General features: G+C 44.5%; 1 protein-coding gene across 32 annotated transcripts in view; it reads right to left on the bottom strand.

The window, feature by feature from the left end:
• Positions 1–17,175, bottom strand: part of LRRFIP1 (LRR binding FLII interacting protein 1) — a 201,290-nt gene that overhangs the window by 163,857 nt on the left and 20,258 nt on the right. The gene's annotated exons all lie outside the window — the stretch shown is intronic.

The following is a 17,175-nucleotide window of genomic DNA, read 5'->3' as shown; positions in this document are numbered from 1 at the left end:
CAAACACCCACAACCTTACCCAAAACCTCCAATGGCTTCTTATTGTCTACGCAGTACAGTCTAAACCCTTTAACCTGGTATTCAAAGCCTTCCAAACTCTGTCTCCAAACGACCTCTTCCAGGTTCTCTCCTGCCACTCCTATACATGAAGCCTCCACTCCAGTTAGCCTATCCCCTCCCCTCCCAAGCACAATTTGTGAATTCTCACTTTTATCCTCTTGTCCACAAAGCTCCTCTGGCTGGAAATATCCTACTCGTCTCCTCCATTCCAGACTTAGCTAAAGCCCCACCATCCCTGGGAGGCTTTGCCTTCAGGATTTCCATGGCAAGGAATTGCCCCCCTTTCCCTAGCACAGGGATTCTTAAAAGATTTCAGGGGGTCCATGAATATGGATGAAAAAAAGCGACATCTTGATTTTTACCCATCTCTAACTAAAATTTAGTGTTTCCTTTAACTGTTTTAAAACATTATTCTGACAATAATTCTTGTTATTCTCATTACTCTGAGAGACCTCAGGCTTCTGCAGACTGCCAGCGGCGTCCTAACAAGGAAATCGGTCAAGAGTTCCCACCCTAGACCCAACAAGGGCTGCAATATGCAATGAGCACTTACCATTCACATACGAACATACTTATCAAAGCTTAAAAAGGGGAGGGGCAGCATTCATAGGCAGTGCCTACTGTGTGTCAGACACTGTGCTAAGCACTTTACAGATACTATCTCATTTGATCCTTGCAATAATCCTGCAAGGCGAGTGCTATTATTATTCTCATCTTACAGTCCAGGAAACTGAGGAAAACAGAGGTTAAGTGACTTGCCCAGGGTCACAGAGCAAGTGTCAAAGGGCAGATTTGAACTCAGTTCTTCCTGACTCCAGGTCCAGCACTCTACGCACTGTGCTAGCAGCCTAAAAATGCACCTAGACTTTTGGGACATCTTATATATCTAATTAGAGTCAGAAGGGCCAATGATTTCACTGGCCAAAGGAATCAACAGGTGAGGAAGTTCCCTCCACTGAGGCAGGCTAATGCCTTTCTCTACTATTTAGAATCTTAAGAGCTGCCCAGACTTGTCCAGGGTCACAGAACCAGTATGTGTCAGAAAGAAGACTTGAACTAGGGTCTTCCTTCACTGTGCCACACTTCCTCTCAGGATATTCACACGTGTGCATACACCTATCTCTGTGTGTGTGCGTGCGCGTGTGTGTGTGTGCGCACGTGTGTGTGTGTGCGCACGTGTGTGTGTGCGTGTGTGTGTGTGTGTGTGTGTGTGTTATCTGCCCAATTAAGCTATAAAATTCCTTGAAATCAGGAATTGCCTTACGCTTCTTTTTGATCCCCCAGCAAGCTCAGCTCAGAGCGCTGTCTTTGGTGAGGATTTCATTGATTGGTAAAAAATGTCAAATTCACCCTTAATCCAAGCATCACCATTCAAAAGTTCCATTATCCATTGAGTGAAGGAACTCTTTTCCAATGGAATCACATGTTCACTTGCACAGTCATCCTGAGGTAAGCACCACCACGAGCTGTCACTGTTCTCTGGGATGTCCGTCTAAGGAGAGAGCCAGTGGATTCAACCTTTCCTTGGGGCACAGATTTAAAGACCCTATGTTATCTTGATTGCTTCCTGCTGCAACCTCCCAAAGTAGTCTTCCAAGCCTTCTCAGAATTTCTATACAGAGTGACTGCTACGATTTAACTCATTCAAAGATGATGCCTATAAAAGCCAGATGTGAAAACACATGTCATCTAAGCTTTGTAGATGCTTAACAGTTACACTACGAAGCTTATTGATCTGTGGGCCACTTACCAAAGATGGGTCACTGCGAAATTGATATGGGAACCAAAAGCAAAGCTCTACCTACAACATCAACAAAGATGATGGCAGGTTGGTGGCGCCATGGATGGAGCACCAGGCTTGGAGTCAGGAAGTTGTTGTTAAGCTGTTTTTCAGTTGCGTCTGACTCTCCGTGACCCCATTTGGGGTTTCTTGGCAAAGGTATCGGTTTACTATTTCCTTCACCAGCTCATTTGACAGATGAGGAAACTGAGGTAAACAAGGTGAAGTCACTTGTCCAGGGTCACACAGCTAGTAAGTATCTAAGGCCAGATTTGAATTTATGAAGACGAGTCTTCCTGACTCCAGGCCCAGCACTCTGTGCACTATGGTGCTATCTACCTTTCCATGACAGTCAGGAAGACTTTGAGCTCATTTCCCGCCTGAGATACTAGCTGGCTGTGTAATCCTGAGGCCAGTCATTAAAGTCTCTCTGCCTCAGTTTCCCTGTGTGTAAAATGAAGGAGTTAGACTCAACCTCTTGAGTCCCTTCGAGCTCTAAAGCTCTAAGAAAACTTCATTTTAAAACAAAATGTTTCTAGCCCACTAGATGCAAATGCAACATATGAAAATCCATATTTATGGGAAAAGAGTTTACAAAAGGATTTATCCCTGGACTCCCCCCCGCCCCTTTAAAAGAAAAGATTTTAATTTACACTTTTTTTCATGATCTAGATTTCCCCCTTCATCTCTCCTCCTCCTCGTCCAGAGAGTTATCCTTTATAACAAAGAATTTTTTTTTAATAGGAAAAAAAAGAAATTTGGTAAAACTGATCAACACATCAGAAAAATCTGACATTACACACAATGTTCTACACCCACAGGACTCCATAGGCAGAGACGTTTTGTCTTCTATCCTCTTTGCGGTCAAGTTTGTTCTTGATATTTTTGCAACATTGTTTCAATTGTATCAGTGATTTTTAAATTTACATTGTTGCAGTCATTGTATACATTATTTTTCTGGTTCTGCCGACTTGCTCTGCATCAGTTCACTTAGTCTTGTCATACCTCCCCCACTTCTCTGTACTCCTCATCTTGGATGCTGCTCCCAGCACAGTGAGATCCCTTACATTCACATCCCTCCATTTGCTTAGCCACTCTCCAAGGGTCTGGCATCTACTCAAGGTCTAGTTCTTCACCACCATGAAAATTGCTGCTATGAGTATTTTGGTGAATATTTGGATGACGAATTACAGGTGTTTCAAATGACCAATGTTTCATAGCAGAATTGTACAGAATGGTAGGGGCTTTTGGTTTTAATCTTTTAATAAATGTCACCCTTCATTTTGTAATGTTACACAGAACTTGGAGCTGAAAGGGGCTTAGAGATCATCTGGGTCAATTCAATCAACATACCAAACTTTTATTAAGCACCTACACTGTGCTAGGAGCTGAGGATACAAAGACAAAAATAAAACACACCTGCCTTCAAGGAGCTCATGTACTACTGCGGAGGCTTATAACGTGTAGTCAGATAAATGGAAACAAAGAATATGCAAAGTGTTTTCTAGAGGAAAAGAGTCCAGACAAACTGTTCCATGATGACTCTCAGAATAAAATACAGAATGATAAAATATAATGAATTAATAAATGGTTTTAGATGAATATGTATTTAATTCACCATAACAGCATCTATCCATATCTGGAAAAATATAGTAATATACATACAGTGAGACAACTATTTAGGTGACAGAAAATGTGTTTATTTATTTATTTATGGATTCATGGATCTCAAATTAACAAGCCAACAAGCCTTTACAAATATAAATAAGATGGTAGTCCCTGCCCTCAACGAGCTTACATCCTAATGGGGTAAAACTACACATAAAAGGGGGGGGTGGGAGGGAATTTCTCATAGTAGAGAAAGTCAGCAGTGCAGCCTAGAGAGGAATGAACACAGGGCTGGTCTGAGCCTGTCCTTAAAATGAAAGTTCTGGGAGGAACCAGCCAATTAACAGAGAGAAACCAAAGGGGTGAAGATTACTTCCAATAGTCTAGGAATGGAGGGATACCTTAATATTAAATCCATGCCCCATCAGAGATTTATAGCCCAGAGGCTGGAAACTACTGTACTGTCAATCAAGCCATTTGGCATTTACTGTGCACCTAATGTGTACTGGCATTGTGCTAAGTACTGGGAGACATAGACAAAAGTGAAAGTCACTGCTCTCAAGGAGCTCCCTTCCTACTGGAGAAAAATAAGATGTCCCTGAAAAACTAAATACAAAACATATACTCATTCATGGCTCATTCAGCAAGCATTTATTAAATACCTCCTGTATGTCAGACACTGTGCCAGGAGCTGGGAATCAAAGTCAAAATATATACTCATTCTCTCATTCAGCAAGCATGTGTTAAATACCTCCTATATGCAAGACACTGTGCTAGGAGCTGAGAATCAGATGGAAGTGAGATAGTCCTTGCCTTCAAGGACCTTACATTCAAAAAGGGGAAATAATATATGCATAAATGGGCACAGACAAAAGAGATTTAACAAATCTATTTCTCCAGATATCACAGTTTTTCTGAAGGACCCTCAGGCTGTAGGCAGATGGTTTTGCTTACAGCTAGACCACATACTTCAGGACTGTTGTTGATATGTTAGCACTACTCACTAATTTGCAACTAATGCCACAGAAATCTCTGCTACAAATAAACTTCCACTCTGCCGGAGAACACCATTGGCCAGAATTCCTTAAATGAAGCCATCTGTTCTCTCCGCTCTGTAAAAATGTGGATTCTGTTGCTGTCGCTGCTTCCTGAGTCAGTCTTGCTTTGGTTTTTTTTTTACTGTCTGTGTTCCTGAACAAAATGTACAATGAGCATTTCCTATCCAACTGCCCAAGTTCCATTGCCCTCTTGGCCAATGATGGCACTAGAGAGAGGGCAGTCTTCTTCCAGCAAACATAAAAGGTGCAACACACATCTGAATGTGCTTGGGATCCTAAGGCCACCGTTCTCTGATCCCTCTCTTATTACCCACTCCTTAAAACTGGAATATAGCATAAGCAACAACCAGGACACCACAAGAGGGGCTATGTACTCACAGGGTACCCTACATCAGCAAAAGCTAAAACAGGTCAAATATGTCTATTTACCTAGAGCATTTTATTCACGGAACCATTTCCTCCATGACAGATCTCCTTAGTGGTAGAGGGTCTGTAGTGGGAATATAAGCTCTGGCCAGTCCTACAAGGATGGAGTGGATATTTTAGTACAAGGCCAGAGAGAGCCTGAGTTGGCTTTCCAAGGACCAGCCTGGGTAAGGGTTGAGATGCCCAACAGATGCTAAATCGGTAGGGACAGCAACAGAGGTAAGGGCTACATCTGTGACTTATGGGGCTAGGGAACCTCCAGCCTCGAGGCCATGTGTGGCCTTCTAGATCCTCAAGTATAGCTCTTTGACTGAATCCAAACTCTTAAGTTTGGTAGGGAAATTCCAGTTGGAGAAACTCCCTTTACCAACTCAGATTAGCATCTTTTTTTTTTAATTTTTGCAACTTAGCGTCTTTTAAAAAGAATATGTATTTATTTATACAAACATTTATTATCTCTCTCTTCCACTGCCCCCCTCAATTTAATAAGAAAAGAAAAATGAAAAATAAAAGTTCCACAACAAACTTGAAGAGCCCAACAAAGCACATTCTCACATGGGCTATGCCCAAAAATACATGCTTGAGTCTATATTTTAAGTCTGTCAAGTCACTGATGGGAGATGAGAGGCATGTTTCATCATCAGTCTTCTGTACGTACTGCCCTGATCACAGTCCCAAGGTCTTTCCGAAAGTTTTTCTCTATAATGCTGCTCTCATTGTATAAATGTTCTCCTACTTCTGCTCACTTTCCTCTGCATCAGTTCATAAAAGTCTTCCTGGTTTTCACTGAGAGGGTAGAAAGGTAATACACATTTATATAGTGCCTTCCATGGATCAGGCAGTATGCTAAGTTACCAATTTTATCTCACTGGATCCTCACAACCACCCTAAGATGATTTGATTAACCACATTTTACAGAGTTAAATGACTTGCTCAGAGACACACAGTAAGTAACTATCTGATATCCCATTTGACCTCAGGTCTTCCTGACTCTAAAGCCAGTGCCTTGTCCACCATGCCTCCAGCTGCCTCATTCAAATAGTCCAGTTCTTCGTTTCTTATGGCACAATACTACTTACTCCATCATAGTCATAGACCACAATTTATTTAGCCATTTGCCCCCAAAAAGAACATCTCTTTAATTTCTAGTTGTTTGCTACTATGAAAGGAGCTGCTAAAAATATTTTTATACATGAAGGTCCTTTTCCTCTTTCTTTGATCTCTCTAGGGGCATAGCTGAGTGTGTCCATGGCTGAGTTGGTCACTTTGAGAACAGCATTCCAAATTACTCTCCAGAATGGCTAGACCGACTCCCAGCTCTACCAATACTATACCAATGTACCCTGAGCACTAGCTGGGCGACTCTGGTCAAGTCACTGTTCTGTGTCTGCCTCAGTTTCCTCAACTGTAAAATGAGGCTAACAATGGCACCACCTCTCAAGGCTGTTGTGAGGATCAAATAAGATAATACGTACAATGCACTTTGCAAACCTTAAGTGCTATATAAATGCTAGCTATCATTATCATTATTATTAATGTCATTATTATACAAGGCTGCTTCACACTCCTTTGTAAATGTAGATTTCAGGGTTCTGCTGAGAGCTTGATTTCAGGGTTCCCCCCCCATCTCCATATGAAGGTTTTCACATGACTTGGCAACATGCACAAAGACTGAACTGTCCTGCCAGTCTGACTCCCAGGCCAGTGTTCTTTCTACGCCACCATATTTCCTAACATCGTAGGTGATCTGGGTGGCTCCTTGGCACAAACACATAATTTTAAAGAGCTGCCGTGGAACTATAGGAAAGACTGATCACCGAACAAGACACTGAGTAACGTGGGATTGGTGAGAACACATGAGAAGGCTGACGGGAAACCAGGCTGCTTCCCAGCCCCTGCCTCCTGTCCTCCCAGATCCTCAGGTCACCTCGGGAACCCAGAGAGGGGCGGCCACAGGACTTCCTCCCCACCACAAGCACCTGGAGAGCCTTTGAAAGCAAAAGTGCATCTTAATGATATCTCTTTTCCAAATAAAGTGTTAGCACAGGACTCAAAGCACTCCAGCCATTGAAACCCGGAGTAAGAAAAACAGGACAACCAGAGAAAATGTACCACCATCAGGGCACCATGGAACATTCACTTCAGGACTAGTTACGGCTGTGGCCAGGGCAGCCCCAGAAAGCTAAGCGTATCGAAGAAAGAAATAAAGGCTCAAAGACGCCTGGGACCCTCGGGTTCCAGCTGGAAGGGGCCCGAAAGGCCACCTGTCCAATGGAGCATCTCACAGAAGATGCAACACAAAAGACCGTGCCCAACTTTAGAGACAACAGGGTAGAGGCCCACCAGTAATCTTTCCCAACCTAAGATGTGTGCACTCAAAAGGTATAAGACCATACTTCCCTGTAGATTCTACAATTCATATTTTCCATTAATTTGAACTGATTCTTATTCTAATTCAACTGGACTCACCACAGTGCCTGGCACAACGTTGTTGTTCTGTCTCGTCTGACTCTTTGTGACTCCATTTGGGGTTTTCTTGGCAAAGATACTGTAACGGTTTGCCATTTCCTTCTCCAGCTTTCCATTTTACAGATGAGGAAACTGAGGCAGACAGGCTTAAGTGACTTGCCCAGGGTCACACAGCTAGTAAGTGTCTGAGGTCAGATTTTAACTCAGGTCTTCCTGACTATTCACTTTGCCACTTAGCTGCCCAAAATGAGGCTTAGAAACGTTAATGACTTGGCCCATGGTGACTCACGTGCTAAGTGGCAGGGGCAAGATTTGAACCCAAGCTTCTCCTGACTCTGAGGCCAGGACTCTTTCCACTGCACCAGGAATCCTTCCATTAAACTTCTTCCATTGTTTCATCCAAATCAAACGATATACGTAGGTAGATCCTCCAAGGACTCCATTCAAATACACATCCTACTTCAAGCAGGAAAGGTTGAGTGTGGACCCGGTGCTGGGCTATCTGAGCATCCCCCCCCCCCACGGGAGTGTTGACTGGATCATTGATTCTCCTAATAACCAACACCAACAGTACAAAATACTTGGAAGTAAAGAAAAATCATCTGAAGGAATGAGAGACAGACCTAGGACTTTCCCTGTCTATGGTGAACCCAAAAGGCCAAATGGCTATGCCACAGAGGTGAAGAATTAGGCTAAGAGGCGATTGGGGAAATGGTCTTTCTAGTACTCCTCAGAGGCCGAACGTGAGGCCTCCACCAAGTCTGGCATCAATCAAGCCTCCATCAACGTCTGGTAGGAGACGAGGCCTCTGGGCCCCCACGTCTAGAGTTGTAAGTATTGCAGGAACCTTCCTCACAGCAGCCCTGAGAGGGAGGTGGCAAAGAAGAACCAACCAGAGATTTCAGTCCGCCCTTCACTCAACAACCCCTCCTCAGCACTGGCCTGGGGGTGCACTCCCTCCAGCCTAGGCTGCCTGTCTTTGCTCACTGCTGGCCTTAGAGGCTCCCTGCCATAGTTAGCAGCAAAATCCCTTGAAAGGAAAAGTCATGTCTAAGAATGTAATGACAAGGGAACCCCTTGCCATTAAGTGAGTGCATTCCCCTAAAATACAAGAGCATCTCCTGGTTAATGACAAGAAACATAAGAAAGCCCATGACTAAAAGCCTCTTTCCTCATGAAGAGGTAATGATTCACTGCTGATCATCCTGGCCCACCTTCCCTCTCTCCCCTTTTTGTTACAGAACAGGAAACTGAGGCCAGGAGAAGGGAAAAGGTGCCCAATAGTGTAAACAGGCAGGCCCTATTCCATGTTTGTCTTTGCATCTCTGGTGTCTAGACTGGGACACAGTAGGCATTTAATAAATGCTGGCTGAATGATGAATTGGTTCGAACTTGTGTCCTGCAACTCCTGTTCTGCTCTCTCCCATTGCTACCAATGACTTGAGCTCAAATCTACTAAGAAGCCTTCTAATTTCTGGCAGGTCTAGCCAAATGGGAAAGGCTTTGAGTACAGTCCAGGCAATGCCCCAGCCTAGGATGATCAGCCTAGGTTTGGAAAGGCTTGTCCTCAAAAGGTGGGCCCTGTCTGCTATCCAAGACACAGAGGAGACAGAAATATACAGTGTGTTAGAAAGCTGACAAAACTGCACCTAGACTTTTGGGACACCCTGTGGCAGAACAAAACCATTGCCTAAAAGATAACCATCAAAGAATATGAATGCGTCTCCAAAGAAATGAAAACAATTAACAACCATATGAAAGAAAGACCCAAACCACCAGTAATAAGAGAAATGGAAATCAAAACAACTCTGAGGCTTCATTTCACGCCCAGAAAGATGGCAAAAGATGGGAATAGTCAAAGTTGGAAGGGCTGTAGAAAGACAAGTACCCTAAATGCATTGTTGGTAGAGCTGGGAATCAGTACTACCGTTCTGAAAAGAAATTTGGAATGATTTGGAAAAAACTGTACTTGGGAACTATTGTGCCACTAAGTGTATACATACCCCAAGGAGATCAATGACAAAAAAGGCCCCTCCCCCAGCAGCATTTCTTGGAGTAGCAAAGAGCTAGAAATAAAGTAGATATATACCCATCCATTGAGGAATGGTTGGACAGATTATAGTATACAAATATCATAAAATATTACCGTGACATAAGAAACAATAATTACGGAGAATTCCAAGAACCAGAAAGATTTATATGAACTGATTCAAAGTGAGGTAAATAGAACCAGGAAAACAATATATGTAATGACTACTGAATGAGATAATATTGGTAATAGTGCTTAACACAGTGTTTGCACATAGTAAGCACATAATACATGCTTATTTCCTTTTCTTCCCTTCCTACAATGACAATGGAAAGAACACGTGGAAAGTGAACGCTGTGAAATTACAATGACCAAGTGTGGCCCCTAAGAGAGCTATGAGAAGGCATCTCCACTTCTTTGCAGAGGTAGGGGACTATGGACGTGGAATACTATACATATAACATCAGACTTTTGTGATATGTTGGCCACTTTGGCCAAACTCTTTTTCCTCCTTTTTATCCTTTGTCAAATGGGATGGCTCACCGAGAGGGAGAAGATTATATTGTGGAATGTAGATGACATAAAAATAAGGATAGCAATAAAAACTGATTTATAGAAAAGGCTGAGCCCAGTAATTAACTTTTTTCATTCATTTGTCTACGAAAATGAAGAAGGGCTTTAATCTGTATTGGTAAATGTTATGTCCATTCTAATAAAATTAGACCTCTTTTTAAGAACAGATGTAAGCAAGCAGCACAGTCCATTCCCTTAGATGGCAGTGAGGTTTAGCCAACAAAATGGTCTAGGGGAAGGAAGGAGGGCCATACAGTGAGATATGTAGGTGATATAAAGAAATAAAAATTCACTTGAAAATAACTGGGCAAGCTCTGTGGGATGTGGATTTAGTTTTTATTCTGGCCTCATGTGTCACAGTCCTATAATCATTTTTACTTCCATCTGAATTCTCTCCAATGTGTCAATAATACCCAGTACATTAGCACCACTATTAACTTGGTCTAAATATTTTCAATGATTCCCAGCAGAGAACAGTAGCACACCTCAGTGGTGCTTTTCTGCTGAAGCCAAGGCTAAGGAAGGGTAGCTACTTATTTCCTCCCAGGCTTTTAACATTCCTACATTCCTTCCATCCCACCCTGACCCTAATGGGTGACAGGTAAGACCCCACAGGAGAACTGAGTATAAACAAGCTCCCGCTTACTGCAGTTACTGCAGTCCCCTGGCACTGCCCCCTAGAACCCAGCCCAGCAGCAGGAAGGAAGGCAGCCACCCCACTCTCTTCCCCTGGGCCGAGTGGTGAGAGCAGAATCACTCGCCTCCTGATTCAGTCTCGACTTCTATTTTGTATTTTATGCTCCAGACACTATTTTAGACCAGCACAGTCCCAAGAAATGAAGAAACAACACTGAGAACATGGCGGAAGGGTCAAGGATGGGGATGGGTGGGAGGGCAATTATAACTGAGCACAATAAAAGGATGTGAAAGCACCTTCACGTTAGCCATTCAAAGCTAGCGACCTTGGCTGAAAGATGAGATAAATTACAATGCACACTGTAGAGAATCCTGTCCACCACATTCATTCCTGCAAGACAAGAACAGAGCAGCTCTGCTCAGCTTCTGAGCACTCTAGCAAAGGAAGGCAGAAACACAGTGGTCAAAGATAGGTTCCTTTGTGAAGGTGGAATTGTGCTGTCCATTTATATATACTTGGGCTGCCATGAGAGCCAGGGAGCCCACACCCATGGGCTCGGACCACATCCCAGCCTTCCACAGCCCCAACGTTCTGGGGCTCACACCAGCTACTCCTACCCTTGGGGTCTGAGCAACCAGCCTGCTGCTCATTTGGAATGTTAATGCCACTTCCGCATTTGGAACCTCAGCTTCTTCACTCTGGGGCTGACAGCACTAACGTAGCCAAGATTATTTTTTTTAAAATAAATTTATATTTTTAAAAATACATAGAACTTTAAATATCCGTAAAAAGAACATTTGTATACATCCAGCAGAAAACAAAAAGGGGATTCTTCATGAAACTGTGAATCTCCATTTACCACTTGCTTTATTTAATTAGATAAAAAAATTCATTCCCAGATCCACTCACTCCCCCACTAGCTGCCTAGCTTCCTCCTTCCCTATCTACTTCAGGTGTTACCTTTCCATACTGGAATATAAGCTCCTTGAGGGGAGGAACTATCATGCTTGCTTATGTTCCTGTCCCCCCATGCTTAATGCAGTGCCTGGCACTGTCCTTCCTTCTTTCCTCTTTTCCTCATCCCTTCCTTTCTTCCTTCCTTCCTTCCTTTTTTCTTTCCTTCCTTCTTTCCTAACTTCTTTCCCTTCCTTCTTTCTTTCCTATGTATCCAAATTCTACACGTTTCTTTCAAAACTGTCCTGTTGGTCTCTGCTTTCTTCTGAACTACTTCCTTCTGTTCTTTTCTGTATACATTTTTTCAAATACAGTCTTCTTTTTAGTTTACTCAAGGTAAATTAACCCCCAAGCTGGTTGGTTTTCTCTCAAAGCTAGTCTGAGCAACTGAACAGCTGATGTTTCAGAGAAGCTATTTTGAGCTTGGATATCTGAGTGTCTCTAACCATCTAGATTGATGTCCAATGCCTGGTGGCCTCATGCTATTAGCCTGTTGACCTGACTTCCCCCCCACCCACACCTTTACCCCACAAGGGACACAAACATGCTTACATTATGGGAACAGACCTAGACAGAGAAGTAGCCGCTGACATCATTTATCGCAAAATTCACAGAGAAAGCACAAAGAGTCTTTGCATTCTTCTGACTACTGATAAAAGCCTCAAGTTAGAAATGCCTTTGGGAAAGCAAGGCCACACCAGTGTGTGGAAGGAATGAAGAGCCTGACTCTATATGGCTAAGGATTTCTCCGTCCTCGCCCACCTGTTCGGCTTGGGCGGCAGAAGCCTGAGGTCTGCAGAGATCTCAGTAAAGAGGAATGCAGCCTCTCTGGCCATGGATAGTCACCGTTCCACTCTGGCATTTCTTGGCCTTTCTGGACGGTGGTGCTACGATACCTCCCCTGCCCCCACCTGGGGCTGGGGCTGGGGCTATTTATGGTTGTATTAGGGCTATTTCTGGCTTCCTCTCCAAACCCAATGGAATTACACAGTGCTTGAGCGAGAGAGGAGAGAAAGAGGCCCCTCACTTTTCCCAAAGCCTCCTGGACTAGCCTCTGGTGGCCCAGTGACAACTACAGGAAAGGAAGCAACATTTCTCCAGACTTCAGTGCCGTTAGAGGCTGGCTTGACTTTGTCTCCTCTTACATTTCTGGAGCAAAGATGGACAACCAAGGCAAAGACATAAAAAAGGGGAGTAGAATACAGAGGAGCAACTGTTGCTGACCCAGACAGCTCCCATGTTCTTTGGGAGGAGGGCTAGTTCAGCAAAATTGTCCAAATCATTCACACACATTGTAGGTTACAGGCTTTCTGCTACTGGCAGCAGTAAGATCACAGATTTCCTATTAAAAGGGATTTAGAGGCCATCTACTCCTTTCTTTTACAGTTGAGGAAACTGAGGCACAGAGGTTAAGTAATTTGCCCAGAGTCACAAAGCCAGAAAGTGTCTGAGGTGGGGTTTGAACCCAGGTTTTCCTGATTCTAAATCCAGTCTTCTGCCCACTACTCTATGCTGCCTATTGAATTACAACCTCACCTGACTTACATTAATCAATCAACAAACCTGACTAGGTTCCAGTCATTGAGTTAAACGGCAGATTAAGTGCAGCAATGGCTAGAAATCTGGGAGACCTGTGTCTTCACACATTAGCTGTGTGTCCCTGGGCACATCACCCAACCTCTACCTCAGTTTCTTCTCAACTGTAGCAAGCTCACAAGGTCGTCGTGAGGATCAACCGAGTCAATATTTGTAAAGTGCTTAGCACAGTTCCTGGCGCATAGTAACGGATCAATAAATGCTTACTTTCCCCAAGTGCTAGAGATATAAATGTAAAGGGAAGACCTTGCCTGCCCCCAAGGAGCTTACATTCTAATGGTGGAGAGAGGGAGCCAATAAGCTGCAGAGGGTAGGGAGTAGCCCATCATTTGATGGCTACGAAGTGCTTTCTCACACAGTATTTCACAGAATCCTCCCAAAAGCCCTGGTGAGTGAACAGCGTGGGGCTCAGCATCTTCCAGTAACAGAGGAGGAAAGTGGTGCTCATAGAAATAAAGTGACTTGTCCAAGGTCACACAGCAAGTAAAGAGCAGAGATCAGAGAGGAAGTCAAGTCCTCATTCTCCTCCTCCAGCCCACTGTGGTCATCCCCTCTAACAGAGGTTGTTCACAAGGGCTGCCTCCATCCATCTCGTCCTTGCAAAGCTGCCACATCATGTCCTCTGGGTGCCAATAACTCCCAGAGCGAATCAGAAGGCACAGCAAATAGCTACCAGTGTGTGCTGGGCAATCACAGGAAGGACGGATGCTCTGCAAAGGCTTAAAGAGCACCTGCCTGGGGGCAAGACTGAACTCGAATCAGCATCACATACTGTGACTGTACCCACAGCTAGGCCAAAGAGCTCCAAAATGACTTCAGCCAGCATTCACGTCTCATCAGCTAAGATGCAGCTGGGGAGACTGAAGTTTAGTGAACCCCAAGTTTCTCCCTGAAATATTTACCAGCTGTGTGGCCCTGGGTAAGTCATGTAACCTGTTGGCCTCAGTTTCCTCATCTGCGAAATGAGCTGGAGAAGGAAGCGGCCAACCACTCTAGGATCTCTGCCAAGAAAACCCCACATGGGGCCACAGAGTCAGACACAAGAGAAACGACCGAATAACACAGTCTCTCCCTACTCCAGTCCTCCACTCAGTTACCAAAGCAATCTTCCCGAAGTATAGCGCTCACTATTTATCCCCCTGCTCGACAAGCTCCAATGGCTCCCTATTACCTCCATGTTCTGGTTGGCATGGAAAGCCCTTCCCAGGCTAGCCCCTTCCTACCTTTCCAAGCTTCTTAAGCTCTTCTCCCTTGCACGTACTCTACGATCCCATCACATGTGCCTACCGACTGCTCTCTTCACGTTCAATTCTCCACCACCCATCTCTGAGCCTTTGCACAGTGGCTGATGCCATGTACTCCTTTCCAAATGCTGACTCTTAGAATCCCTGATGTCCTTTAATGACTTAGCTCAAATGCTACCTTCTAGAGGAAGCCTTTGTTATCTTCTGTCCTCTCCCCAGCTGCAAAGGCCATCTGCTCTCCAGTTGCTTTGTATCTTCTAATCTACATGTCTAGTCAGTTTCCATGTATAAGCCCCTTGAGGGCAGAGGTTTTTTCCCACTGTTTTGTATCCCCATCGATTACATATTTCCTGGTACTTAGTACTAGCTGAAAAAATGAGTGTTGATTGACTGATTGACACTGGGAGCCAAGTAACTGTGACAGGAAGAAAGATTTTGGGACAAGCGGTTTGTGGGGACAAATGGTTTTAAAGATAATGGGAGGGGATAGGGAGGAATGCTGGTGGAGTAAGTGGCCAAGAAACACTAAACATCAGAGTCTTTATATTTTCTATATTATTGTCCATTTTAAAGACTTAAAGTAACTGGAAGCCACGTCTATTACTTATTTTGTTTGTTTCAGACCTAGGACTTCATTGGTGTGGAACTCCTGGTGTGGAAATTCCCTTCATCAATGTCCACGTGTCTAAGAGAGCTGCCTCATCACTGAGAGGGGAAGGGACTTTCCCATCATCAACTGATATGTGAGGGGCAGGATTTGAACCCAGGTTTTCCTGGATCTAAGAAGAGGCTTCTATCTACTACACTTCTTAGCTAGTACCTTGAAGAAGAATTTTAAATGCCAAATGGCCACCACAGTCTGAAGATTCTGACAATTATCACTTGTAGCAACTTTAACGGGGGAGAGTACATGGAAATTCACTTATATGGAAATCAAGTGACCAGCATGGGCCAATGAGACAGGACTGGGGTAACACATGCACCATGAGAGCAAACCTATGATTACAGTGAGCACAAGTCAACTTTGTAAAGCCACAATGAAAAGGAGCAATTATGGTCTCCAAGCAACTTGACAGGGCCAGGCAAGGACTTGAGAGCTGGGAACTTTCTTTGCTGGGTCTTCAGTGGCTACCTGGGGTCTCTAAGGGAGGGGGGCGCTGTAACTCCTGCAGAGGCATCTGCTGTTCTCGCTGTTCACTCGGGTCAGTCAGGTCTGACTCTCCACGGCCCCCTTTGGTGTTTCTTGGCAGAGATACTGGGGTGGTTTACTACTTCCTCTTCCAGCTCATTTTACAGATGAGGAAACTGAGCAAACAGGGTGAAGTGACTTGCCCAGGTATCACATAGCTAGTAAGTGTCTGAGGTCAAATTTGAACTCAGGACTCCAGGCTGGGCATTCTTTCCATTGTACTGCCTAGCTGCCTTACAGAGGCAGCTGCGGGTTGTACCTCCACAGGGCTGCTTCCCTAAATGAAGGCTATAGGGGTATGGTAGAATCAGGGCCAGGCATCTAAGTACTTTCCTTCCCTCCTTCCTCCCTCTTCTCTTCTCTTCTCTTCTCTTCTCTTCTCTTCTCTTCTCTTCTCTTCTCTTCTCTTCTCTTCTCTTCTCTTCTCTTCTCTTCTCTTCTCCTCTCCTCTCCTCTCCTCTCCTCTCCTCTCCTCTCCTCTCCTCTCCTCTCCTCTCCTCTCCTCTCCTCTCCTCTCCTCTCCTCTCCTCTCCTCTCCTCTCCTCTCCTCTCTTCTCTTCTCTTCTCTTCACTTCTCTCTCCCTCTTTCTTTCTTTCTTTCTTTCTTTCTTTCTTTCTTTCTTTCTTTCTTTCTTTCTTTCTTTCTTTCTTTCTTTCTTTCTTTCTTTCTTCCTTTCTTTCTTGACTGGCTGTCCCTATCTTGCCCAGCAGCCTCCCATTGGTTCCACTTCTGATCAGGATGGCAGTTTTGACCCACTGTTTCCAACCTGGACTAGTCTAGTTCACCCCTTCTGAGGCAGCCTGGTGGCCAGATGCTCCAGGGACTCACCACCTTGGCGCCATCCTTAGTATGGATCAGTCTTTGTTAGCGCAGAACTCCCAAGTTCCTCATCTGCCAGCCTCAGCCTCACTGGTCGTCACGGAGGCATCTGCCATCATGCTCATCCTCCTCTTTCTTTTCACTTGAAATCCATTTTGATGAGAATTACAACACCCTAAAACAAACACATTCTTCCAGGCCCTTACTGGGTGCGCTCCATGCCAGGTGGGAGCCTGACATTCCTACATTTTCAGCTGCAGCTTCCAAACCCAAATCCTGTTCTCACATGCTGCCTTCTTAACCGGCTGTTTGCTGCCTAAACTCGCCTCCGTCTTTTGAAGCCCTCACCTTAATCCAATCCCCAAGCATGTCTTTCTGTCTCCTCCTGCCCTAAAAGTGTGCCCACTCTGCAGGGAGCAGAAACATCCCATAAACAAAAGCGAATGCAAAATGTGTTGAAAGTAATTTGGCAGGAGGGAGTAAAAATATATCTGGCAGCCAGGAAAGGTCTGCTGAGCTGAGCCGTCAATGGGCAGATTGTGCAAAGACACAAAAGACAGGAGACGGACTGCTCAGAGAGTGTGTGTGTGTGTGTGTGTGTGTGTGTGTGTGTGTGTGTGTGTGTGCGCGCGCGTGCGCAAATATGATCATTTGGCTAGGATGTAGAATATGTGAGGAGGAGGAGGAGGAGGAGGAGGGATATGAAAAGTGGAGCCACATTGTGAAGGGTTT

The sequence above is a fragment of the Phascolarctos cinereus genome, unplaced genomic scaffold (genome assembly GCF_003287225.1).
Source record: "Phascolarctos cinereus isolate Bilbo 61053 unplaced genomic scaffold, phaCin_HiC Scaffold_5;HRSCAF=322, whole genome shotgun sequence".
NCBI lineage: Eukaryota > Metazoa > Chordata > Mammalia > Diprotodontia > Phascolarctidae > Phascolarctos > Phascolarctos cinereus.
Note: the sequence above shows the minus strand (reverse complement) of the source record. Positions and strands in the feature narration are given on the sequence as shown.